General features: G+C 39.8%; 1 long non-coding RNA gene across 1 annotated transcript in view; it reads left to right on the top strand.

The window, feature by feature from the left end:
* Window positions 1-22,815, top strand: part of LOC103347642 (uncharacterized) — a 57,909-nt gene that overhangs the window by 15,232 nt on the left and 19,862 nt on the right. The window lies entirely within an intron of this gene.

Genomic DNA, 22,815 nt, shown 5'->3' with positions numbered 1-22,815 from the left:
AACCAGACTGTGTTAGAGTTTAGTGACTAGGCAAAGTAGAAGAGGCAAAAGTTGACCTCTCTCTTCTCAGAATAATCATCTGGACCTGAGAATTAAATTGACATATAATAGATTAGTAAGGGAAAAGCCAGGACTGGCGTCATGGAACAGAGGGGTAAGCTTCTACCTGTGATGCCAGTATCCCATGTCAGAGCACCAGCTCATGTTCTGGCTGTTCTCCTTCTGATCCAGCTCCCTGCTAAAGCACCTGGGAAAGCAGCAAATGATGACCAAGTACTTGGACCCTTGCCACATAGAGTTCCCAGCTAACTGGCTTTGGCCTAGCCCAGCACTCGTCATTAGGGCCATTTAGAGAGTAAACCAGAGGATGGAAGGTCTTTCTCTCTCTGTCTCCATCTGTATCTGTCTGATCTGTCTGTCACTCTGCCTTTTTTTTTTTTTTTTTTTTTGACAGGCAGAGTGGACAGTGAGAGAGAGAGACAGAGAGAAAATTCTTCCTTTGCCGTTGGTTCACCCTCCAATGGCCGCCACGGCTGGCGTGCTGCAGCCGGCACACCGCGCTGATCCGAAGGCAGGAGCCAGGTACTTCTCCTGGTCTCCCATGGGGTGCAGGGCCCAAGCACTTGGGCCTTCCTCCACTGCACTCCCGGGCCACAGCAGAGAGCTGGCCTGGAAGAGGGGCAACCGGGACAGAATCCGGCGTCCCGACCAGGACTAGAACCGGGTGTGCCAGCGCCGCTAGGTGGAGGATTAGCCTATTGAGTCACGGCGCCGGCCTGTCACTCTGCCTTTTAAATAAATTATTTTAAAAAAAAAGAAGAAAAGAAAGACCTACAAACATAATACAAATTTTTATATCACACAAGAGCCCTCCTTGTTAAAATGAAGACCTGAAGAAGTAGCAAAACCTGAATGTTTTCATATTGAACAAAGAAAGGTAATTGTACAAAGCTAAGTTATGTGAGGATGTTTAAACAAAGATAAGAGGGGACTGGCACTGTGGCATAGCAGGTAAAGCCTGCAGTGCCACCTGTGGTGCCAGCATCCCATATGTGTGCCAGTTCAAGTCCCAGCTGCTCCACTTCCGATCCAGCTCTCTGCTATGGCCTGGGAAAGCAGTATAAGATGGCCCAAGTCCTTGGGTCTCTGCACCCATGAGGGAGACCTGGAAGAATCTCCTGGCTTCTGGTCTCAGGTCGACTCAACTCCAGCCGTTGTGGCCATTTGGGGAGTGAACCAGTAGATGGAAGATCTCTCTCTCTCTCTCTCTCTCTCTCTCTCTGTGCCTCTCTGTAAGTCTGCCTTTCAAATAAATAAATAAATCTTTTTTTAAAAAAAAAAGGAAGGTAAGAATTATTTAACAAGGACTGACTTTACAAAATTGTTTCAGATATGATTCCCTCCTGAAGAATATTTCCTGTCTACTTTACAGGGAAGGTCACTTTTACATGGGGAATTTTGCCTGCTATTTTCAAGAAAAAAGAGTAAAATTAGAATACCCTTCTTGCATCTGCAATTTTTACATTCCTTTCAATCACGGTAATGTTTGTGCCAAGAAGCATATTTTGGGGAGGCATATGTTTCCACCTTCAATTAGTTTTCAGAGACCCTGCAATAGCCAAGAGTCCTGGGAGTTGAGCCTTTTGTACTTCACGAAAGTCCAACAAACAAGTTATTGGTACAGCCACTGAGGTCCAACGTGAGGCAACCTGTACAGTCCATATCCTAAGGTGGTGCTATGGGAACTTATGTGGAAGTATCAGACCCAGAAAAAAATTCAGTAATGAACTGTGAATAGACAGCAGGAAGATTTCCCCTTACCAGAATGATACAGTACTATGGAGATATGGGAGAAGTAATCAAAAGAAGAACGCAGTCGTTAGACCAGGCCATGTGCTCATAGTGGAATCAATTCACAGACTGACATATGCTAATTTCAAAGGCAGCTTTGGGCCTGTTACATTTCTGCTGATGTTCAGAGTAGGAAATGGGAGAAGTTGGTATTGCTCAGTGGTTAAAGCACTGGATGCCCATATCACATATAAGACTACCTAGGTTTTAGGCCCAGCTCCACTCTCTATTCCAGCTTTCTGCTAATGTACAGCCTGGGGGGCAGCAAGTAGTTGATTCCCTGCCACCCATGTGAGACTCTTGTATTAAGTTCCAGGCTCTTGGCTTCTCCCTGACTCAGTCCTAGATATTGCAGACAATTGAGGAATGAAACAGAAGATCTGAGATCCCTCTTCATCTCTGCCTTTCAAATAAATAACATATATAAATAGTGTGTTAGAACATTTTAAGAAGAGTAGGTTGTTGAAATTGGGTTATGAAGGAACATGCCATGGGGCTGAGAACTCAACAAAATTGATTGATGTGTGTGAGCACACCAGCAGCCTGCATCAAGGTATCCCATCCCTCTGCTTGTGTGGGCATCCTATGAGTTTATAGTCTTGAATGCAAGTTAGGTCAGTATTTCCTAAAATGAAAGGCATGGCATTAGAATGTCTTAAATATTTCCTCAGATCCCAAAGGGATAACACCAAAGGGATAAGCAATTGGGTGTTCCCCCCCTCCTCATTTTCCTCATATCTATTTCATGTTCAAGCCTTGATACATGAAGAAAAATAGTACTGTTGAATCATAAAAGTAAAACTGAAAAACAATTATTGAGTATCATGATCTCCCTTTTCCTATTAAATCTTTGCTGTCAAGGATCCTGTTCATTCAACCGTGTTCAAAACCTACTGAAATTTTTATTCTTGCTTGAACTCAGATATTCACATAATGTTGTAGCTTTAATCATGTATGTATCCATCATCCATCTATTCATTCTTTCAGCAGATGCTGAGAAGCTATGAAGCATGCAAGAGTCACAATCATTGTACAATGAGGGAAAATAGGGGTTTCTGAATGCAGACATGAAGGAACAAACTCTGCGAGGGGAAAAGAAAGGGCACTTGTGCCAATCATTCAGAGAAAAATAACTCATAATTTAGGAGAACATCCTCAGAGACACATTGGTACTAAAAGTAAAATGAATATGTGGCACTGCTTGTTACTTATTACATTGAAACAAGCCCCTCCTGACCTAAAGTGAAGTTTCCAGAACCTTTGGGGCAGGCTGTCTGGGAAGCCATCTTGAGTGTGGCTCTCACCACCAGCCCAGCTCCTTTGTCTATGGCACAGATAGCTCTGGGAAGCACAATCTCTTGTTTTCCATGCACCAATGGAGTTTATTCTGATTTTTCTTAATCATATGAACTGTTCCCTATTGTTAAGAAAGAAAGAAAGAAAGAAAGAAAGAAAGAAAGAAAGAAAGAAAGAGAAAGAGAGAGAGAGAGAGAGAGAGAGAGAGAGAGAGAGAGAAAGAAAGAAAGAAAGAAAGAAAGAAAGAAAGAAAGAAAGAAAGAAAGAAAGAAAGAAACTAACTATCAGCCGGCTCACTAGGCTAATCCTTTGCCTGTGGCGCTGGCACCCCGGGGTTCTAGTCCCGGTCAGGGTGCTAGATTCTGTCCCAGTTGCTCTCTTCCAGTCCAGCCTTCTGTTGTGGCCCAGAAGGCAGTGGAGGATGGCCCAAGTGCTTGGGCCCTGCACCCGCAAGAGAGACCGGGAGGGGGGCGCCTGGCTCCCGGCTTCGGATCGGCGCGGCATGCCGGCCATGGTAGCCACTTGAGGAGTGAACCAATGAAAGACCTTTCTCTCTGTCTCTTTCACTTTCTAAACTCTGCCTGTTAAGAAAAAAATCTGAGAATATCAATCTTTTTTTTCAAGATTTATTTATTTATTTGAAAGTCAGAGTTACACAAAGAAGGAGAGGCAGAGAGAAAGAGAGAGGTTTTCCATCTGCCGATTCACTCCCCAGATGGCCGCCATGGCCGGAGCTGGGCTGATCCGAAGTCAGGAGCCAGGAGCTTCTTCTGGTTCTCCCATGTGAGTGCAGGGGCCCCAAGACTTAGGTCATCTTCTACTGTTTTCCCACGCCATAGCAGAGAGCTGGATCGGAAGTGGAGCAGCCAGGACTCGAACTGGTGGCCAGATGGGATGCTAGCACTGCAGGCAGGGAGCTTTACCTGCTACACCACAGCACTGGCCTCCAAGAATATCAATCTTTAACCACAGAACAAAGGCATTCTTTTTTATTTATTTATTTATTTTATTTTTTTATTTTTGACAGGCAGAGTGGACAGTGAGAGAGAGAGACAGAGAGAAAGGTCTTCCTTTACTGTTGATTCACCCTCCAATGGCTGCTGCGGCCGGCGCACTGCGCTGATCCGAAGCCGGGAGCCAGGTGCTTCTCCTGGTCTCCCATGGGGTGCAGGGCCCAAGCACTTGGGCCATCCTCCATTGCACTCCCTGGCCACAGCAGAGAGCTGGCCTGGAAGAGGGGCAACTGGGGACAGAATCCAGCGCCCTGACTGGGATTGGAACCCGGTGTGCTGGCGCCGCAAGGCAGAGGATTAGCCTAGTGAGCCACGGCCCCGGCCAGAACAAAGGAATTCTTGCGATCATATTTGACGTGTTATTTTGATGTTGATGTGGTCACATGCCCAACACTAGAGGTATGTGGGTATGTGCCTGATTTTCATGGCATTTCTTTAGGTCCCAGCCTCTGAGGACAGAAAGGTAAGTATTCATTATTCACAGATGAAGATTTTGTGATATTTTTAATCATTCCAAAAATTGAGTGTTTATTAAAAGATTGACTCATGAGGGGATGAATCCACTTATCGTTATAAAATAAAGACTGAAGAAGCTTTGAAGCAGAAATTTCTGTTAGCAGACGATCTGTTCCCTTTGGGGTGTTGCCAGATAATCAGTCTAAAGTGGGAGCTGCTCAAAGCTTAATTTACTTGCAACAAGTAAAGGAGACAGTGGGAAGGTAGAGTATTCCAAACAGACTGCCTGCTGGAGAAGTTTGCCAGGGCTTTTATAGCAAAGTTTAAGGGAGTGTCCAGGATGTGCAAAAAGGAGAGGAAGAAAGTTCATCTGCTCAAGCAAGCTACATCTCCATATATTGTACAGCCAAGAATTGGACGAATGGATTTTTTGCTGTTTCCTTGTCTGTGGTGGTCTAGCCTCTGTGAACACTGTTGCCAGATAAACTTTCCTGGAACGTTCTATGAAGGACAGAGCAACTTAAGGGAGTCAACTATTTTTACACGTTCAGTCCATGCTCCTGTGCCTCCCTCCTGTCTAAATCCTACACTCTGGGTTACACTTCCAGAAGGAAGGGAACATATTAACATGTTAGGAAACAAAAACAGAGCTATATTTTTTTGCCTTAGGATGGCACCTGTCACAAACAAGGGAAGAAATCCGGAATGTGTTGACCTGTCCTTTATGAGTCTTCCCACAGGGGCATAACTAAATTTATGGAAGAAATCTGGGGGTGGGATTCACGTTTCCATCTGCACAGCACCTCCAGTTACTGATGAACCTCACGAGCAAAGAAGTCCAGTGGCAGAACAAGATGTCTCAGCAGTGACAGCCTTAGAGCGAGATAGGAGAACTGTACACCTGTGATTGATGACTCCCAGGCATTAGGGACAGGCTGTTTCTGAATATTGCTTTGTTCTTGTGTTTTGGTTTGTTTTTCTCTGTTGTCTTCCCTGTGGTCTGAATGACATTCATGGCAGTTGGAAGGTATTTTTTGTCTGTGATCGCTAAGCTCCAGTAGCTAAAGCAAGGGTAGAATTCCAAGAGGACTCATTTCATAGATCAGGCGTCAGTTACGCGGGCCCCATTGCATGATGCTATACTCCTGGTTCCTCTCCTTTAATGTTATCACATAGTCAGGAAAGTGCAAAACAAACAAACAAACAGATAAATAAATAATTGGAACAAAAGTATGGCAACTACTGGAAAGCATACACTGAAAACAGTGTCACTTTTCTAATTCTTTTCAGAAGCAAATGGCTTTGTGTTCTTGGGGCAATAGCAAGGCAGTGAACATTCTTATCTCACCTGTTGCTAAAAGGATAGCAAAACATCTGGCAACAATTCTTTCTCAATGAATGAATTCTACTTTCTACTGCACTCTCAATTCTCCCAGGTGTTTTTTGTTTTTTGTTTTTTGTTTTTTGTTTTTTGTTTTTTTTTGTGACTGGAAATCAATTAAAAATTCAGTATTTTAAATGCCAACAGCATAAAGCATATTTTTTTAGAAAAAGACTTTATTTATTTATTTTTATCTACTTGTAAGGCGGGGTGGGGGGAGGAGAGAGAAAGAGATAAAAGACAGAAAGCGATCTTCTAAATGCTGATTGACTTCTCAGATGCCTGCAATAACCAAGACTGGGCCACGGGAAAACCAGGAGCCCAGAACTCCCATCTTGGTGTCCCAATTGGGTGGCAGGGGCCCAAATACTTGAGACATCATCTACTGTCTCTTAGGATGCATTACTAGGGAGTCGGATCAGAAGCAGAGCAGTCAGGATTCAGCTTGTCCCTCTAATATGGGATGTAAGTATAACAAATGGTGAAAGTACCACAATGCCCATCCCCTGAAAGCATATTTTGATTTTACCCTAAAACATTCAGTTAGATTATACAGAAAGAAGCAAGCAAACAAACAAAAACTGTGAAAACTTGAAAAGAATCTACTATGAAATTACCAAATATAAACAAGTTACAAAAGTGGATTTAAAATCCAAATATCAGAGTCATTACTATCAATACCTCATAATAGGTGTAAAATCTTCAATATTATGATAGAAAATCATTTTGAATATTAAATTCTATATCCAGTTAAGCAAGTAGTGTAAATAAAATTACATTTGTAAACATGCAGAAACAAATAAAAATAAAACCAAACAAATGCACTTCTTGTCTCAGGAAAGGTGGAAGTTAGGATGCATACCATCAAATAAAAAAGTGACATAAACCAAAGACAATGAGCTTGTGCAGTCTTCCAACCAAGATCCTCAATGCAATGTGAAGTGAGCAGAATTCACAGGAACACAGCTCTACTGCAGACCTAGAGAACAGCTGATCCACGATGGTGCTGGAATACCCAGGCTTCATGGCCACAGAGCAATAGCAAAATGAAAACGATTAAGTGTCCCCATCTGCATATATGGTTGGTTGGTTTAGACTCCTATCAAAGAGATTACACGCTGGCACCGCGGCTCAACAGGCTAATCCTCCGCCTAGCGGCGCCGGCACACCGGGTTCTAGTCCTGGTCGGGGCGCCAGATTCTGTCCTGGTTGCCCCTCTTCCAGGCCAGCTCTCTGCTGTGGCCAGGGAGTGCAGTGGAGGATGGCCCACGTCCTTGGGCCCTGCACCCCATGGGAGACCAGGAGAAGCACCTGGCTCCTGCCATCGGATCAGCGTGGTGCACCGGCCGCGGCAGCCATTGGAGGGTGAACCAATGGCAAAGGAAGACCTTTCTCTCTGTCTCTCTCTCTCACTGTCCACTCTGCCTGTCAAAAAAAATAAAAAGAAAAAAGAGATTACACAAGAAGTAGTGACAAATATATACTGACTTCAAAGAAAATAAGTGCCAAATATGAATTACACACAAGAAAATCTCAAGATAGAGATGGAAACTTAGTTCCTAACATGATTCAGCAGGGAAGAGCATTTCATGATCATAGTAAGCTAAAATGAGTTAAGCAAACCTGTGAAACCCTTTTAAGGATAGAAAGAGAGGAAAGGATTTAAATGATTGCAGTGTGCAAGTGTATTTTGTTGATTTGTGATGAACTGGATTTGGAGTTAGAGTGGACTTCTACATCTTCTAAGACATAATGTGATGATGTAGAGTGGGCTTCTACATCTTATTCTAAGATGTAATGTTATGAATTATAGGTATTTTATTTTGAAAAGTAAAGTAAGACATGGAGCATTTTTGTTTCAAAAGCTGTTGATTTAGGCTATCATGTACTAGAGATGAGATTTTCAGCCAGTGTTATTCTATCTTTTATGATACATAATGTTACCAAGGAGACCAGAGAAAACTTCTGGAAATATGCAGATAGAGATGCAGGCAGGGAGGTAGCTAGCAGAAAGGAGCTTAGGTTATATAGCCCCAAGACTACTGCAGCCTTGTGTGGCCCCATGGAGCAGCAACATGGTCCGTGGCATGACAGCTCCAGTTGGCATGCAGCATTACAACCCAGCCACACTGTGACAGCCTCAGCCAACAGACACAGACACCAGCTGCAGACAGCCTGTGTGACAGCTCTGTCTACTACTCATGCTCGCTTTCCATGAACTTCCCAACCTCCCTTTCCATGCACTGTCCAATACAATCCTCCCTTCATGCGCACCACCCATACCACCCTCTTCCATGAGCAGAAACCAAAAATTCTACAATGTTGCAATTTACCACCAGAGTCAGCTAGAAATCTCCATTATGGCTGCAAGCTGTGCACCTGCAATAAACAACCCTGTATAGTCCCCTCCTCATGGAAAGTCCTGAGGTTGTGGATGTGTGGATAAAATCAAAGGATTCAAGAATACTCAAACATTAGGTTAGTATTTGAGATCTGGGAACCCAGGTCTGAATCTAACTGCAAGGAGTCCCTGGGGATGCACTGGGTGAAGCAGAAGATGTTCAAGACTCTGAGAGGCCAGGTCTGAACTGTTCAGCTATAGAAAGCCTTAGAAGCTCTGGATTCTTAAGCAAAGCAGGGCTCTCACAGAACCACAATCTACTCCTCCCTATCTTCCTTTTTCCTTCCTAGGTCAAAGATAGGAGGCTTCTCCAGTAATGGATATCACCCCATTCATCCTCACAAACTCATCACTTGGTTGTCTCCTTAAAAACTGGGAAACGCTGAAATTAGGTGTTGTAAATTTAAAAAGATTATCTTCTTTTGCAATGCCGTCTGGCCATAATATAAGAGAATGGATAAATTTGGTCATCAAACAGATCCGTCAAATTTAATACTACCTTCCAACTTGACCTCTTCTGTAAGAGACAGAAAAGATGGTCAGAAATTCCTTATGTTCAGACTTTCATGGCACTCTTTCAAAACTCCAACTCTTAGAAGATGTAGATGCTTCTATGCCACTCCATATTAGAGATGTAAGATACAGACACTCAACAGATAGTTATGATGGAGGACACACCACCCAGGGCTCTACCTCAATCTCAGCTTGTCCCAGCTCTGGAACTCTATTGAAGGAATGATGTTTCCCCTTTCTCCCTTAGACACTAATCACCTATCACCTCCTATTATCCCACACCCTCCACTCTGCAACCCAGCTTGTCCCCCTATTCCAAAGGATAGCCCAACTGAAATCACTTACCATGGGACATGCTACTATCTCAGTAGAAGTAAGCTTTGTATTCTAAATGAGAAGGCTAATAGTGATGCTAGAACAATTAGAGTACCTGTTAACAGCTCTTCCCAATGAGAAAATCACTGGGGATATAAATATATGCCATATAAAATTCTTAGAATAATTTAGAATCCATGACTGTAGATCAAACAATATGGCAATGGAGATCTGGAAAAGTCTCTAGTAGATGAATAATATGAATAAAATTTCAATCAAACAGCTTTGCACAATGGCTGTACACCTGGAGACAAGGGATTAAGTGAGGGATTAAGTGAAGAGAATGAGTAAATCAGACAAGAGAAAATGTGGATCAGACCTAGGATTGCAGAACTTTGATAAACAATCATGTTAGAAATCTGTAAGCAAAAGGATGAGGTGATTTGGAATGTTGGTGTGCATTCATATATATTTCTGAATTTGTGTAAATCTGTGTGCAGTCTATAGTAAAGGGAAAAGTTGATAAAATAATGTAAAATTTTATTGAGTATTACTACAGATTTTAGATCCTCTGGTATAACCCCATATTTTCAAATTAATTACAAGCTTCTTAATTGAAAAGTATCATAAATTATATATAGCATATTTTCATTAGACACTTTAATTTCCAACATTTTTGATTGTAGTGATTAACACTTCTGTTATTATTAAGCAAGAAGGCCTTCTGGAGACAATATATCTCTCAACCCTATGGAAAGTATCATCATATTCCTGTCAGTTATAATTTAGGTATATCCATAAATCCAGTTTTTCTTTATGTCAATTTTTCTACTCACTCATCCAAGGGTCTTCACTATCTTTACTTTGAACTTCTTAACTATTCTCTATTATCAGTGGGGTTTGTTTCCATTCCTGTTCATGCGCCACACTGCTGCCATGATTTTCTAAATCAAAGACATATCAAACTACTGTGTAAAAAAACAAAGAAGCAGGGAACACGTCTCTTTAGCTTTTCATTTCCTACAGCCTGAAGATAAAACCTTTATTCTCTATTCCTGTCAACATTTCCATTCTCATTTCTTACTACTAGAATAACACTGCATTTCTTTACATTTTTTGGATAAATCAATCAGTCCAAATTTCAGCTCTGTAACATTGCATTTGCAATTGATAGCTTCTCTCAATGTTATTCCTCTCATACTCATTTTTTTCAGGATTAAGAAAAGAGAATATTTTCAGTAAATTATTCCCTAGCAATTCCAAGGTGACTAGTAACTCAAATGTCACATTCAATGGATAATCATATTAATGGAATCATATTTATTTAAAGAAAGTTGGGTATTCACATATACAGACACCATGTCTTCAACCCATCCACTCATCCTTACATTTATCCAGTAGTATAAAAAGATTATTACATAGCCATTGCTATATAAGTAATATATAGAGGTAAAGAAATACCTTCTGTATGTCCAAAATGAATTCTCTCCAGGCACAGCAGAGAACACCCATATAAACACATTTTATTTATTTATTTTACTTGGAGGACAGAGTTATGAGGGGTAGAGAGAGGAGAGAGAGAGAGAGAGAGAGACAAAGAATCTTCCATCTACTGGTCTGAGCCATGCCAAAGTTAGGAACCTGGAATTCCATCTGGGACTCCCGTGAGGGTGGCAGGGGCCCAAGCATCTTGGCCTGGGTAGGCTAATGTGTAGATCATCCCAGGTCATGTCAAAGGCCAGAATTAGAGCTGAAATTGTTCAACAAATTTGGTAGGGGCTTCTGAAGACCTTCCTAGATTTTGTTCACATTGATTTAAGTTAGTTATGGAGAAAAGAACAGGTTCTCTAATTGTTCTAGCATCACTATTAACCTTCTCATTTAGAATACAAAGCTTACTTCTACTGATTTCCCAAGCACACTAGCAGGAAGCTGGATGGGAAGTAGAGAAGTTGGGTCTTGATCTAGAGCTTATATGGGATTCTAGCATTGCAAGTGGCAGCTTAACCATTGTACCACAGTGTTAAACACTAAACACAATTTCTAAATAGTACATATGTATAATGTAAAATTGAGCTCAGAGAAGAATGATAACTCTGCTAAACACTTGCATGTATAAAAAGTAAATTACCTCAACCTGTTTTCTAATGAACTATATAAAATTTCAGAACCAAGGAAGAACTCCTTTCACAAATCATGTTTGACAAGAAATTTAAAGGATGACATTGTATGGGCCAAATGCACTGTGTAAGGAATAGAGAGGACCAGCCAAGAAGAAGGAATGGCACATCATAGAGTAGTATATGTCTACTGAATTATTGAATTTTCTTCCATTCAATCTCCCACCTGTATTTCTGAGAACTCTTCTGTGTAAGAAACATCTGATATTAAAGGTTTAGATATGCCACTACAGTCAGAGATCATAGTCTAATTTCATCACACAGTACCAAATGATAGATGCAACTCAGAAATGAGATCATCTTTCACGACAGATACTTGGCACTATTTAACAGTGAGACAGCAAACATCCTGCAAGCAATTCAGTATTTGATTGTCTCACTGTAGCTACAAAAAATTATTAGAGAAAGCTCTGAAAAATCAAAAATGAACTAAACTACCAAAACAAGAAAACAATATTCTACTAGTTGGAACTCCCAAAAGGTTTATTTGCCCTCAGAAAGAGGAAGATGGATAAGCCTTCTGATTTTTATCCAGGCACCTGTTCATTCCATTCACCAAGCTGCTTAATCATGTGCTGCTGCCAAAGCAGTGACAGGCCATATTTCCTAATATGATTTAATAGATAAAATTACAAAATAGTAAAAGTGATTTATTTGACATAGCAACTGCAACACAGGACATTCTCAGCTATTCTCTTCTGTTATTTTGGGTAGAAATGATCCTCTGAAAAAGAGTTTTTTTTTTTTTTTTTAATTTGTAAATACTGTCAAATCTTGATTTGACACACTAAAATCTAGTATGGAAGAAGAGTTTTCTTTTCAATATTTGCATGCATTTGCTATATCGAAGAACACACTTCTACTTAGTCATTTCCTATTAGATATTTAAAGTTGTTTATTATCTCTGTGCAAGCAAAAACCACCCTTTAGAGTGCTTGACACAAATCAGAGTGACCTGGTAAGAATCACAGCACAGATATCATTTCACATGTATCGCTTCCTGACTTAGCTGCTATTGGATGCAGAGTTCCACTCAGTGAATATGAGTGCCTGAATAAGTGTTGAAATTACTTAGCAGAGGGCTTAGCTATCATTACTTTGGGCTTATATTTTTGTTTTATTCGGATGATAATATTCCAATAAATTAAAGCAAAATCTACAAGTCTGCAGTATGTGCTTCTCAAACTTAACAATAATATCCATCTGATGAATAACACATCAGAGTTCATTATTTTATGATAGTAATTCCTTGGAAATTAATCTGAAAGCTATTCCTTCTCGTTATAAAGAATGAAGGCTATGCCACATTACCTTTTTGTTTGTACCTCTTAGATGAAAAGAGAAAGCTACTATTTGGGGTAGTTTCTTTTCCAAAGCTGTAACTTGGAAAGAAATAGAATCAACTAGCTCTCAGTGGTTTCAAAACAAGAAGGAAACAATGGGTTTCGGTGCAACCTTTGCAATATAGTGACTAATAATTTTATTAAAGATGTTGGATGCCTCATTATCCAAGTGGACCACTGTAGTTTTTGTCTTTCTTATAGTTCTCCATTTTGAAAAAAGTATTGGCACAGAAATTAGTTGCTTATCCACAGTTTTTTGAGGAAAAAAATTTTTTGGAAAAAAATGGCATGTGTCTGAATTGGTTTATTGCATTCTTTGTTCCAGAAAATGTCAAATATTCTCTCATGCTTTTTCTTTTGCATATCAGAGCAGGTATTGAAGAGAGATTTTGAGAGGAATGGACTGACAGTTACTCATCTTCAGGTTCAAAGTGATGTGATATATGCCTCTTCTTAAAAATGAAGTCAGCATTGACCCTAAATTTCAATAGCTAGTATGGAGTTCACAGACACAGAGTCTTCCTGCTTAACAGTGCTCATACACAGTCTATTCATAAGCTGATTAGGGCTGAAAAGATGCTGAATAAGTCCCTAATTGATCAGTATCATGATTGTGAACATATTATTTCATCTTACAATGTTCATTTTCTTCATACTAAAATCTAAAAATTGTTCTAGCTCCCTTAAAACTTCAACTCCCCATTTTTATGTAGTTATATAAGTAAGATTTAGATGGATTTAAGACTGGTCTCTTATTTTTTATTTCCGTGTAACTCACAAGAAAGATGATGTAATAATTTATGTTATTCCTCAACAAAATAAGATATTTGGGGATCTTAACCATCTCTTCCCTCCTTCCAACTCCCACCACCAGAATGCTTATAATACCCTACCACAGTGACATTGATATTGGCCTACTGACTTTACCTGTAAAATGGGAGGAGGAATGACATCTGTGCTCTCCACATGGAAGCTTTGTTAAAAGCTCAAAAGCAAACACATGGTTTTCTATGACCCCTTTTCCTCCATCAGGAAGCTGGTTGCAATTTGGATTGAGGATATACCATCAGTTTAGGACTGCAGTGAAAGTGACATGGTAAAAAGTCATATTGGATCTGCAATGTGCATGTGATAAAAGCAAGAAATAAGCCATTGTAATTGTAAGGCACTGAGATCTTGATGCCATTTTATCTATTGTGTAACCTAATTCAAATCCACCAATCTATAAAATATTTCTAGACATTGTTCTACATTTCTGGATCTTCAGACTTTAGTCTTCTGTATACATACAGTTTTTAATCTATAATGGGTTGACTTACGAGTTTTAGACTTTACAATGAAGTAAAAGCGACACTCATCCAGTAGAAACTATATCAAATTTTAAATTTGATCTTTTCCTTGCCTAATGCAGTATAGTGCCATTGTGATGCTGGACAGAATGAGCAATCCACATTTCCTGGTCATCCACATGTTTAGGAGAGACTTAAATACAATTGCAAAGTGCATAAACCTAATCAATCTATCATAGGTTTATCATGAAGTAAGTGTTGGAAGCAGAGGAGTATCTGTATTCTATTTGTCTCAGTTGTGTAGACTATTTTAATAAATGTATTATTCACATATCAAAGTTAATCATTTCTGTTATACTAGAAATATTTACTTTTAATTTTATGTGGCTCACTTGGTTAATCCTCCACCTGTGGTGCCAGCATCCCATATGGGCACCAGGTTCTAGTCCTGCTTGCTCCTCTTTCAGTCCAGCTCTCTGCTGTGGCCCGGGAGTGCAGTGGAGGATGGCCCAGGTGCATGGGCCCCTGCACCCGCATGGGAGACCAGGAGGAAGCACCTGGCTCCTGGCTTCGGATTGGCACAGCGCCTGCAATAGCAGCTATCTGGGGAGTGAACCAACGGAAGGGAGACCTTTCTCTCTGTCTCTCTCTCCCTGTCTATAACTCTACCTGTCAAATAAAAAAAAAATGTATGTATCATGCCTTCTCTCAGTATATTTGTTCTGCTATAACAAAATACCTGACTTACTAAATTATAAGTAACAGATCTGGAGGCTAGCATGTCCAGGATTAAGGTGCTGGCAGATTCAGTTGTCCCGTGAGGGTAACAACCTTCAAAGAAAAGGGTTCATTGGTCCTTGAGCAGTAGAAAGCAGAAAGTCAACAGAACTGAATGCTGCATGAAGTCTCTCTCATTAAGGGCCTTGCACCCATTCATGAGGAAGGATCCCTCATCACCTAATTAGCTTTTGAAGGTAACACATGAGCAGCATCTGAATTTTGGAGGGGATATATTCAAACCCATAGCATCTTCCATCCATGCTTGTTGGGTGACCCATTCAGTCCTGGCCTGCATCTACATTTGTTGGATTTGGGCAAAGCATGACCACAACAGGAATTAGGAGTACAGGAGGAGAAGGAAATCAGATAAGTAGCACTTCCTGCCATCCTCCTCCCATCATTTTGACAGTGGCTGCATTCCACCAGACAAATCAGCTCAGGGGTGTCCTTCTTCCAAACCTAAGAGTTCTCTGGGCTATAGTGACATAGTTCTTTCTCTTCTTCTTAGGTGGTAAATGATTTTGCTTTGCTGATGTCCTTATGGACTCCACCACCCTGTATTGACATTCTTTATTCTGGAAACACCTTTTGAATATCACCTTTATTACCTTCAAGATTTGCACTGTTTTCTGTGGGGCACTCCTTGCAACAGAGTGCTGCGTATCCTTTTCTCATAATTCTTTTAGACAAGCCATACATCATTTTTTATTTTATTCCAGAATGTAATTAAATTTCATTGTTGTTATACATTTATTAATTACATTGAATGCATTTAAAGAAAATCCATATTTAAATTCTTTAATCAATCAATTCAATTTAACATGTCCAGTATAGTCCTCCTTTTTCTCCAATATACTTATTCTCTTCCAACACAACTTTCTACCTGAATTTTGCTGGAATAATTTTTAGATACTTTTATCTGTCTTTATATTTTTTATTGCTGTTGAGAATATGGTTTCATTAAATTTCATTTTCTAACTTTTAATTTCTGGTGGAATCACACTATTTTGTGTAACTTTTTGTATGCAATCACTTCCAATCACTTTACAAAATCATCTTGTGTAAAATAATTATGACTTCATTTCTGTTCTTTTTTCTGCATCAGTCACACATGGGCTATAATTTCAACAACAATACTATTTAATGTACATGCCTCAAAATACTTGGAAAAAAACTCACCAAGCTAGTGCATTCCTAGAATTGAGAGAGCTTCTGTTTCCAGCAAAATCAAGGTCTTCTTATCTTCCCATTTTTGTGAGAGGAGTAAGTTAGCACACGGGGAAAGAGAGAAAGAACCTCATATTCTTTTGGCTGTGTTTCTGAGAGACAAGGCTATTGGACTGAGAATATGGCAAGCCTGTCCTGTTGGAGAATTCTGTGGGAAAGCAACATTGATCTCTGTGCAGCTGGCTGACTAGTATGTTCAGATTCTGAATTATGACCTAAATTTCCTCACACGTGTGTGTCAAGTTGTTGGTTCAAGAAGAGACAGCGAAGGGCCCATACTTTGACATCGGACCTTGGGCTTATACTTAAAAACCTTGTAAGCTTGACAACTTTTTGTTGAGAGTCTTCATTAAGAGATCTGATACCCAATCAATATTTTATTCATTGTCTCTATTTTCATCACAAATGCCAACACAGCCATAACAAAGCAATAACTAATTTATTCCAACACACAGCTGTATTATCACTATTATCATCATCATCATTATTGGGTTTTCATAAAAAAAGACTTTAGCATTTCATTGTTCCCAACAAAAATAACCATAGCATAGATTAGAGTCAGAATCCTTCCATAAATGTCTTGTAGAAAACAGCCCATAATCCCCTTCCTTTGCCTTGCCAAATGCATGATCTCATCAAATCAGAAGTGTCATCATTTTTCACATTTATCTTTTACATTCCAATTCTATTGGCCTGGCAAGATATCTCTGGACTCACTTTTAAAATTCTGTTTTGAAATATTCAATAACTATTCTTATAAAGTAACACATGAGTTACCTTGAAATGTCCTTGAAATTTTATTCAAACTAGTATAATATTTATACAATAACAAAAAGATAAAACATTGTATCTTAAATATATTCAATGCTTAATAGGATTCAAATAGGCTAAGTAAGCAATGCTAGTAATGTGTTAGTAGGTACTGAATACCATTAAAGAAAAAAATATTCAGTGTTACTTGTAAAAGAATAGTAAGGAAGACTTGATCCAGGAACATCACAATAAAAGTAGGGACTACTGGTATAGGCTATTGTTGTGCAAGACAGAAGTTGGACTCAATCCACATACAGCATGAGCAAGTGCAAACTCATAGCCAAGGAGAGGGATGGGAATCAGTGGATGGAAAATCACTTATAGGAAGCTTCAGGGTTAAATGGGATTCTAGCTTAACAACACACAATATTCTTGATAAAGATGGAGAAAGGAAATCAGACTTTACCTGAAGAAGAGTGGAGAATCAGGAACCTGGTAAACACAGACAGTGATCAAACAACAAGGGCAGGAGGCTCTTGCTAAACAAACTTTCAAGATTCTTTTCTTTTCTTTTTTTTTTTTTTTTTTTTTTGGACAGGCAGAGTGGACAGTGAGAGAGACAGAGAGAAAGGTCTTCCTTTGCCGTTGGTTCACCCTCCAATGGCCGCCACGGCCAGCGCGCTGCAGCTGGCGCATCGCGCTGATCCGATGGCAGGAGCCAGGTGCTTCTCCTGGTCTCCCATGCGTGTGCAGGGCCCAAGTACTTGGGCCATCCTCCACTGCACTCCCTGGCCACAGCAGAGAGCTGGCCTGGAAGAGGGGCACCGGGGAAAGAATCCCGTGCCCCGACCAGGACTAGAACCCGGTGTGCCGGCGCTGCTAGGCGGAGGACTAGCCTGTTGAGCCGTGGCGCCGGCCTCAAGATTATTTTCTAAAACTGGATTTTAAAAGGAAATGTTCAGATAGGCCTAGAAGAAGATTGGCCAAGAAATTACACATATATGGGGTCTTCAAAAAATGCATGAGAAATGTATATTACCAAGAAACTATGATGAATTTTATGAGAATTTTGCACCATACAAACATCTTTTAGCTCTATTTGATATAAACTTTTTGAAATGTTCTTATATTATTCATAAACAAATATATACACACACCTATAATCACAATTGCTATTCAAAGCATACCTGTGAGGTAAAAACTTTTTTCACTTTTATTTTAAAAACAAAAACTTAGATCAATATAATAAAATTATATAATTTCTTTGTTGTCCAACATAAATGAAGCATTGAAGTGTTATTTTGGAGCTGACTCTGTGGCACAGGGGGTTAAGGTGCCCACTTTGATGCCTCCATCCTGTATGAGCACCAGTTGAGTCTCAGCTGTTCCACTTATAATCCAGCTTCATACTAATACACCTGTGACAGCAACAGAAGAAGGTGCAAATGCCCATTGACACATTGGATACTCAAATGGAATTCTTGGCTCCTGGCATCAACCTGACCCAGCCCAGTCTTTGCAACCATTTGAGGAGTGAACCAACACATGGAAGATCTCTCTCTTTCTGTTTGTGCATTCATCTCTTCCTTCTGTATCTCTGCCTTTCAAATAAACGAATTAATCTTTTTAAAATATTTTCTTTTTCTTTTCTTATTCTAAAGAATTGACTCTCACAGCATATTTATGCAAATAGGGAGACTGGAATGAACTTACCATTAGCCCACACAACCTGGAAATAGTTATCACAATGATGTGCAAAGTCTAATTATGGAATTTGAAAAGGCTGTTGTATGTATTGGAATGGAAGAATGGAATTGAGAATATCAGATGAGACAGGAAGCAGAGATGTAATAAGGTGTAATCTCTCGGTTAATGTGTAAAATACCTAATTTTTTCTGCTACTTTGTGAAAACAACTTGGGGGTGTGGATAGAGTGAACTTTGTTAATTGCACTGTAGGGAGGGAGAAATAAGCAGAAGGTGCACTCACCGATGTTTCCAAAGGCTAAATGAGCAAACATATCCAGGCACATCCATTTGAAAAAAAAAAAAAAAAGTGCCCTGAAGGAAGACAGGCAATTGCCTAAAGACTATCCAAAACAAAGTGCTCAACAAAGGCGGCACTTCTCTGGAATTCTGTGGACAGGAGATATTATGTTGGCAGAGAGAACTATCCTGTTGTCTTTGAAATCAAATGTACAGGGAAATAGCTTTGGGACTACGCATAAGTGTAGTTATGATTGGATTGAATAGCCTTGAGCACAGAGAATTTTAGGCTAATCTTGCTTGGAGGGTCTCTGTTAAACTGCCCTAGCGATTTCCAGATTGCTAACATGTGAAGCAGCATCTTTACTGTACCTGAAGCTCCAAAGGTCACTGACCAGATGAGAGACAGTCTACCAAGATGATACTTGGAATGTCAACCTATCTCATCATTTCTTCCCCATGGATATTGAACTCACATGTTTTCCCGAATCTGTCTTTATGGAATTTTTTTCAAATAGCTTTTGAATATTAAAAATCAGAGAAATATGAAATCAGTACTTTAAACTCTTAGAAGACATTTAAAATATATTTTCATAAAAATACAAATATTTATCTCTAGATGTAGCATTAATCGTCACAATAAGAATGGATTTCAGTCTGTCAAAGTAAAATATTTGAATTGAGGAGTCAAAACATTTTTCTTTTGCATTTAGGAAATGGGTAGAAATACTGGTTTTTAGCAGTTTAGTGAGAAAGGTTGGCCCTTGTTTAGGAAATTTGACATGATGTTAATTTCCTTGGCTGAATGAGTTTCACCATTGGGGTAGTGATTAAGCTGGACTAAATGCCCCTCTGAGCCTGACTAAATTTTAGAAAGGTTTCTTCTGTACAATAGGCATATATTTTTTCTTAGAGCATATATTTATTTTTTCTAAGATTTATTTATTAATTTTGACAGTCACAGAGAGAGAGATAGGTACACACAAGGAGCTCTTCCATCCTCTGGTTCACCTCCCACATGGCCACAAAGGTTAGCGCTGGGCCAGGCCAAGAGCAGGAGCCAAGAGCTTCACTTGGGTCTCTCCCCCCTAGGAGCAGGGGTGCAAACACTCCGGGCATCTTTCAGTTCTTTCACAGGCCATTAGTAGGAGCTGGGTAGAAAGTGGAGAATCTGGGACTTGAACTGGCACCCATAAGGATGCTGGTGTTGCAGAAGGCTGCTTTACCAGCTACATCATAATGTTGGGCCCAGAGCATTTACTTCAGAACACTTGTTACTTGGAAATCCTTTCTCTTCTTTCTTAGGTGTGTAAATCTTGACAGTTCTGAGCCCCAGAAATGACTTGGGAGCTATCCCTTGAAATGTAATCTTCAAGGAAGACGGAATCCCCACCTCCCAGCACGCCGCCAACTTCTAATTTCATAAACAAATACAGAGGGCCTTAACACTTAGACTAAACTTTCCCCTAACTTCCTCCTGCAGTTTTTCAACTGCCTGGTCCCATTATTTAAAAATCTTCCAGTGGTTGGATTTAAGTAGAGTTTCATATCCCCTCACCCCCCCCCCCAGTGTCTTTCTTTCTCTGTCTCTCATTGCAGTAGTATTGAATAAAGCTTCCTTGCCTATTTAATGATATTGAGCAAAGCTTTTCCTTGACAATATTTGAATGACCATTGCCCAGTCGGCATGGCTTTCACCAGTGGGATGTGATTGAAACAGCCTTAACACCCTTTACCTTGACTAAACTTTTAGCAGGTTTCTTCCAAATTATAAGCCACTGAGTTCTCTTCTCTTGAGAATTTGCATTAGAACAGTTGTTAACTGTGAACTCTCTATCCCTAGGAAAGAAAATATTCTGAAAAAATGAACCTGGTTTGAGAGTTAGAGAAGAGCATTTGATCTAGTGACTATGATTGTGGAATGGAGTTTTTTATGATTTCCAGTGTCTGACCATCTGGTTATAAACTTTTTTTATTCTTCCTTCTTATTTTGACAATATAAAGACTAAAACCTCAACTGTTCACAATTATAATGTAAATTTGGGAATTAACATGGCTTTTAGTGCCTGAGATAATCTTAGCAATTTAGCCAAGCTTAATATAACCTTGAAATTGATAACAGTGGATTTTGATCATGCATATACATGCTTTCTTCTACAACAGGGGAAAAGATAATCATAATTGAACCACTCTTCTAATTCACATAAGAACTGTTCTTTCAATATAAATAGTTAAAAATTTTAGGATATACACATGTATATTAATTTGAGTTTCAAATACATTTTTCTTGTCTCTCAAGTCTTCATGAAATACAACGGTAAAAGAGAAGAGTTGTGTGAGTAATGTTACATTTAACATGAAATTTTGTTATTTTCTTTTTTTTAAAGATTTATTTATTTATTTATTTGAAAGAGTTATACAGAGAGAGAAGGAGAGGCAGAGATAAAGAGGTTTTCCATCTGCTGGTTCGATCCCCAGTTGGCCACAACAGCTGGAGCTGTGTTGATCTGAAGCCTGGAGCCAGGAGCTTCTTCTGGGTCTCCCACATGGGTGCAGGGGCCCAAGGGCTTGGATCATCTTCTACTGCTTTCCCAGGCCACAGCAGAGAGCTGGATTGGAAGTGGAGCAGCCAAGTCTTGAACCGGCACCCATATGGGATGCCAGCACTGCAGGCAGTGGCTTTACTGGATTTGCTACAGCGCCGGCCCCAAGTTATTTTCATACAAACAAATCCTAAGTAAGGTGTAGTCCCATCTCCTGATCCAAGAAGGGAGAAAAGGGGGATCCTCAGCTCAGAAAATGGCTACAACTTCTTTCACCATGTAGGAAGAGCAAGCCCATCACTGGAAGGGGAGTGTGCATTTTCCCAAATGTTTGTCAAACATGGGGAATGCTGAGTCAGCTTAGACCAGTTAGGGGATAATTGCATCCAGCAAGTAGAAGAACATACAATTGAATGTGTTATTATTTGCTATTACTGGGATCATTTCTCTCAGATAACTTTCCAAAAGAAGACCAAAAAATTCACTTATATGTTATAGAATGGGTATTATTTTAACTCTAATTTATAGCAGCCAATTCAAAGGCTTCACCGCTCAAACACAAACCTCCCTCCAAAACCCTCAAATGCATTTTCTACATAGCCATCCATACTCTCATTCTAATATTCCATTTGCCTCTAAATTAAGAAAACAAAAATTATATTGCAGCATTCCGTGTATATTTTAGAAACCATGGGTTTCATCAAATTTAGCAGAAAAGTTGCAGCAAAAGAGACAAAGTTGTTGCCAAACAGTATTTGCTTGAAGAATGCAGGAAGCAGGTACACATCAAAGTGGACTATGAATGGAGATCTCTAATAATCTCAATTGTCAGTGGTAACACCCAGATCTTAACATTTCCTAGGTAGTGTTACAGATGCAGTAAAGCCCCCTTTTCCTTGTCCTAAAAGGTGACTTCCTGGCCACAAAAATCCCATAGCCAACTCTAATTTTTTCATCATACTTACTGACTTCAAGCCTTGATATTAAAAAAGAAAAGGAATGAAGCTCAGTACCTCTGGTTTTCTGACATTTTAGAGGAGTTATAATCAGAAAGCAATATGACTTTGGATACCCCCTATTCTTGTTAGCCAAGAATTCTGTTTGCAAACAAAATTGGACGTGAGTGATTGGTGCTTACTTGAATGTATGAGTAGAATTTTTTCCTTCTGTGTTAAGCTAACATATTTTTGAATCAAAGTTTCATGAAAATAGACATCTTAAGGTTTTCAATTTTCAACACCACATTTCAATTTCAAACTTTAAAAAATATAAGTGAGGGGCCAGCATTGTGGCATAAGGGGTTAAACACCCACCTATGATGCCAGAATCCTACACGGGCACTGGTTCACGTCCTGGCTGCTCCACTTCTGACCCAGCTTTGTGCTAATGGCCTGGGAAAACAGCAGAACATGGCCTAAGTGCTTGGGCCCCGGCTAAGGATGAAGCTGCTGCCTCCTGGCTCCTGGCTCCAGACTACAGCCTGTCCCAG

This window comes from Oryctolagus cuniculus, chromosome 2, assembly GCF_964237555.1.
Source record: "Oryctolagus cuniculus chromosome 2, mOryCun1.1, whole genome shotgun sequence".
In the NCBI taxonomy this organism is placed as follows: domain Eukaryota; kingdom Metazoa; phylum Chordata; class Mammalia; order Lagomorpha; family Leporidae; genus Oryctolagus; species Oryctolagus cuniculus.
This window is presented reverse-complemented; position numbering and strand designations above follow the sequence as displayed.